Here is a 6,110-nt window from a genome sequence, read left to right on the forward strand (position 1 = left end):
TATGACTCAGTTATTTAACCGTCTCCTTACCATCCCCGTTAGGAGTTGTCATTTATTGTTTTTATTTACTTATTGGAGGTAGGACACAATGAGTTCTGTCTTCTCCCTACTTCTTTTCAAACTGGACATGGAAGTTTTGTTTTTTTATGTATAATTTTTGTTATATAATTTTGCACTCTTCACATTTTTCTCTGTCATTTTGCTTGTTTGAAATAAAGATTGGATTTCAAAGTCAAAAACTCACTTTAATTACTGCTGAAAGTTGATATTGTGTTGTAAAAATGTGCAGAAATTCTCACTCTTGTTAGTTTATTTATTTTTTGACAGCTCCACAACCTTAAATTTTTAAATATTTTTTTATGGGTCAAATCTGGACTCGGACGAGTTAAAGCTTAGATATTTACTCGCCAAAACAGAGGGAATCCTATTTTTATTACATCATGTGTTCTAAACACTGAGCAAATCACAAAGGTGGCAAAAAGCGAACTCATAATCTTTTCTAGAAAAGAAACAAACAGTAATCTGTGTAAATTGAAACGATTCCCTTTTGAACGTTTGTGTTTTATTTTGAAAGTGTTTCGGCGGATATTTATCTTTACAAATGTTTGTCTTTATCTTTGGCCCCCAAGTTTGCATGCAGGTCTCCGCAGTGAAGGCTGGGTTTGTGTCCTCCGTATTAGGTGAGAAGGAACTGAAGCGCCCCTAAAGGGAGACCTGGTCCAGAGTTAATGTATCTCTTTTATAATATAATCAATTTCGATTTTTTTTTTACTATTGTTTGTTCTTATTTATTGTTAGGTGATGTTTTTAAGTTTTTAGTTTCATTGGGACACTGCATGAAACTTAATTTTGATTCTTTGTAGGTCTAGTAGCTACATATGATGAATTGACAATAAAGTCGACTACATGACGCCGACTAAAACTACAATTTTTGCGTCTAAACTCTGCTGAAATCGTGAGTTATTCATAAATTCTTTGAAAGGAGTCAGACTTTCTGGCCCAGCCAGAAAGTCTCCTTTCGAAGGAGACATCACCTGATGTCAAACATCACCTGATGTCAAACTATTATCACCTGATGCTTGACATCAGGTGATAATGTCAGACATACCTGATGTCAAACATTATCACCTGATGTTGGACATCAGGTGATGTCACACTATTTTCCCTCAGATTCTCTGCAGGTCTTTTAAGGCGTCTCTCAGTTTTGGCCACTGTTGTTCTAAAAATGATGGTAAATTTGGGTTCTAAGCATTATGGGAAAAAATAGTGGAGAAGCTGTGCTCCTTTTATTCCCTGCAATGTTAAAAATAGGGCATGTATTACTCGTGAAAAACATCCAACTTGTACGACTAAATTCATGCTAAAAGCAATTGAAAGCATGGATGAAAAGGGCACAATGATTTCTTGTAATCTGTTTGGATTATTGCTTAGACTTAGTGTGGGAGCTTTGCAAACAAAAGAAGAAGATTATTATTATTTTTATTATATTCTTTAGTGTTTCAGTATAAAAAATAAATTTGGGCTAAATAATATATTAAGGATTTTATTTTACTTTATTTTTGTTGTCTGTTTTGTCTGCCTAAACCAGAAGAGGATAAATAAATAATATGCAAATAAGCATTTCTCAAATTATCACAAGCTACACAGCAGAGTGGTGAATAGGAGGATAATTCTTTTCAACTTTTTTTTTTATGCCGTGACTGTGTTCAGGGGTCATTTGCTTTGCAAAAGATTCTGGTCTTAGAAGTCAAATTCTGGACGTGAAGAGATGCATAGATAGCCCCTACTTTGCATAGGACAGATGGTATTATTAGACTGTCAAGATAATTGTGGTGTTCAGGAGATTTTCTTCAACATCTTGATGAGTCTTTGCCATCACACTTTCTTGTCCAGGTCTATTTAATGGTAAAATGTGTGACCTCTTTGCATTTTCAGGAAACCACACATACACTAACTGTCTGATGATGTCTTTTTTCTGCCTTGCTCTGGTAAGTATTTATATCCTTTGCTTGTTAGTGTAGCTGAGTAAAAATTATTTATGGCGCGGTTTCAGTGGCAAGTTAAGACTACCCTGTCCATCGGTTGCTACTTCCTTGATGCAGAAAGATACATCTGTTCCATAATGTCACTTAATGGACATAATTAATGTATGTCACTTAGAGATGCTAACCATTTTCTTGATTAAGTTTTCTTTAAAGAAGAGACGATTTGCTAGTGGCCAGCATAGCCAGTGCTAACCTTTGTCTGTCTAACCCTAGGCAATCCAACGAGTGACCAGCCTACGCATGCTAGTCACTAGCATCTCCAAAGCTAACACAAGTGACTACGCTCTTCTCATTTGCTAGTGCCGGACACTCAGTTGCTTGGTTGCTCAGTTAGCGGTAATGGTTGCTCAGTTAGCGATGCTGGTTGCTCAGTTAGCGGTGATGGTTGCTCAGTTAGCAATGCTGGTTGCTCAGTTGGCGGTGATGGTTGCTCAGTTAGCGATGCTGGTTGCTCAGTTAGCGGTGATGGTTGCTCAGTTAGCAATGCTGGTTGCTCAGTTGGCGGTGATGGTTGCTCAGTTAGCGATGCTGGTTGCTCAGTTAGCGGTCATGGTTGCTCAGCTAGCGATGATGGTTGCTCAGTTAACGTCCCAGCCCGTCATTAATCATATCAGTAGGTAGCTTTGGAATGGATGCAGCTTCCTGCGACCAGGAAGTAGCCACGTCCAGGTGCGCAACAGTCTCTATTTAGCGCTGAAATTGCGCCATCCATTGTGCGGAGAGAAGCAGCTTGCTGTTGTTTGTCGATGTCGCTTGTACGTCACATTTACGAGAGCACCAGAAATACAAAGGTTCCATCTCTGCTGTTTTGTTTGTATAGAAATACAATTTATTGTGCTAATATTTTTAGCATGTTAAAATCTGTGCGAGTAATTAATCAAAATTAATTAATCGATCCAACAAACATTAAGATTTAACATGCTTTGTTTCCTTTCTACTTCTTTTTGAGCAATATAAAAGGTTTGTATTTCTATGCTTTATTGTATTTAGTTTTGTTTTCTTCTTTAGTCTTAACACATCATTTTGACATTTTACATGTACAAAATAAATAAGGTTTTTATTTAATTTAATTTAATTTCAGAGTCTTGGCGTTAAAGTCCAGGGCTCTTGTAAATATGGAATCCAAATTTTCAAGCAGGGAGGACCCAGATGCACTTTCCCTCCTTTTAGGTTTTTATCTTGTTCGCATTAGCAGCGGCGCTTTGACCTGCTGCGTGGCAAATCATTATAGATGAGCTTGTTTTGAAACAAAAGACCAATCTGCGCTCATTTCCAGAGACGACGGAGACAGAGGGTGTTTTCCAGGAAGCTCCGACATTTTGTTTTCGGGTCACATTGTGACAAGTCGTCGCGGAAACCTGGGGGTCAAGGCAGATTCTTCCTCTTCTGTGGTTTAGGAAGACGGAGGAAAGAGGCATCTCGGTGGGGGCTATTTCTGGACTTCACACAAACACGTACTCAGAAATACCTGCCCGTGTAAAATGCTACCATTGTAATATTTAGCTCCATAAGAATAAACTTAAGGCTCCATTGCTGACGGTTTTCAAGGATTTTCTTGTTTCGTGCAAACAAAACAATCATCAATGGGACAGAATTCACTGTCAAAGCGCAAGTGGCAAAGCAGTTATGTCTAATTAAAGCCTCATTGCAGCATACAGACTGATAGGGCTGACTGAGAGGCCACTTGAGTCAACGACAGAATGAAGCACGACCCCTTCTCCGCAGCAATGACCCCGCTGTACTCCTAGGAGTGTCTGTATCAGGTTAACAGAGCTGCTCGCTGTCAGTGCTCCAACTTTGACATTCCCGGTATGTAAGACGTAGCTCTAACACGAACGTGTGCTTGTGGTGCGTGAGTGAGTTCCTGCAGGTGCGATAAGGTCAAACATTTCCACACTTTTCACAGCTGTCCATGACACAGATACATGCAGGAGATGGACCGCAACAGTTTTCTTTTCTCTCTTTTTTTTTTTTTAGCGTCATAACAACTCGATGCATAGAAAGAGATGAATTGTCACGCTGCTAAAGAGGTAAATATGAAAACGTCTCCAAAGCAAACCCTCTCTGTTGAAAAACATCAACACACGTTTTGTTTGTCGAATGATTTTACGCCGCAAGTTTGTTTTTAGTTGTCATTAAGGTACCTCACCACAGAAACTTGTAACCTTTACATTTATGAAACAGTTACAGTGTTGGAATTGTAAACTGAAATATATTTGGCAATAATGTGATGGACCACAACAAAGTGCATGTGTACGAATTAAAGGGGCACATAGAGGCATTTTATAGCACAATCAAGTAACTATGTTACCTTCAGTTTATTAAAATGCTGTAGATATAAAATCTAAGTTATTTCGTACAATACTTATAATAATGTATAAAAAAGGTGTAAGCTGTTAAATGAAAAAGTTGCAAAATGTGCCAATTTTTTTATTCGCTTACCTGATTCATTATCAGAATAATTGATCACTAAAATAATCACTGTAAACACAATGTGGTGGAAAACTTAACCTGCAAGTCAGTCTTGACACACCATCTTGACTAATAGGCATGGTGGAGGCAGCATTATGCTGTGGGAATGAGATCTGGCAGCTTTAACTCTAGCAAAATGTGGTTCTCTGGTGTGCACAGTCAGATTTTTATTTGACAAAAATAGTCTAGTAAAATACCCATCACTTCCTTCTCACACAATTATGAACTTTCCTATTGAGCCATTAATTAAAATGTTCATTGAATTCTCTAGTTACTGTTTTTGGCTGTTTACCAAACCTGGGAGCTCAAACGAGAGCAATGGACAAGTAAAAAGATCATAAACTTAATGTTTTATTTCCAACGACGAGTCGATGAATATTCATGCAGCCACTTGGTAAGAAAATCTCTTTGCTGCTCCAACCTCAGATAAGTTCAGCCAGCTTCACTATGAGGTTATGTTATTAGAAGCCTTGCCAATAAACCTTTTAACTATTGTTTTTTTGTTGTTGTTGTTTTAAAAAACCATCCTTAATGCCAAATTTTGCTCATTTAGAGAGAAAACTTGTTTTGGTTTGCACGCTTGTTTGCAGAGATCTCCTATTTTATCACATCCCCTGAAAGGACGTGGAGATAAAATGTTGCTACAGTGAGAACCAAGCTAATCTAATTTTTGGAAATTTGTGCAATTTCGATTCCGAAAGACTCTGAAGTTCATCAACCTGGAAGCAGGTCAGATTTAAAACAGAGGCCATTAAATTAATCGGTTTGAAATTTATTAATAATTAAGTATTGAAATCCTTTATCCATTGGTGTCGTCATCATTCTTCATTAGCCGTGTCCTTCCCGGCATTCAGGGATGAGTTGGAGAGTTGATGTACTTCCTGTCTAATATCCTGATCTAGTTTGCGGTGTGACTTCCTCCCCCTCTCTGCTTTAGCCAACTTCCTCTGTCACCACAGCCTGCTGCAGGATGAGGCAAAGTTCAAACTCAGGCCACAGACTTAACACACAACCTCTGCAACCTGCTTTGATCTCGTCTTGACAGTCTTAGATATTCTCAAATGTCCAGCGGCGAACGTTTCAGCAAATACCGCCGTGGCGGATGCGTTTCGGTTGACCCGCCGAGGTCAAAGTTGTCCAATGGAACATAGACAAAGATGAGAACTTCATCTGGAGTGACGTTCAGTGGACAGACGAGAGTCGAATCGGATTTTTTTTATTGGACGTCACTACAGACCTTCCATCAAGCAAATTTATTTTTGTTTCGCTCAGTTTTATGGTTAATGGAAACACAACTACTGACTCAAGACGTACGAGTGAATCCATGAAACTGAGGATTAAGATCCAGATGTTGACATTGAGATGTTGTAGTTTGACCTGAAAAAGGAATATGGTACATGGAAGAAACCCTTCAAATATCTAACTGCTGGTAGATGCCCAGAAGAATCTGATTGCATTTTCTTCAAGCAATGAGGACAAAACTAGCAATTATCAGGGGTAGGAATGTCCTAACTTTAACCTCAGCGAGAAGGCCTGTTATTTATATCTCATTTATTTGGTGACAATGTTGATCTTTAATAAGTGAGATTGGAG

Source organism: Gambusia affinis, linkage group LG04 (genome assembly GCF_019740435.1).
Source record: "Gambusia affinis linkage group LG04, SWU_Gaff_1.0, whole genome shotgun sequence".
Lineage (NCBI taxonomy): Eukaryota > Metazoa > Chordata > Actinopteri > Cyprinodontiformes > Poeciliidae > Gambusia > Gambusia affinis.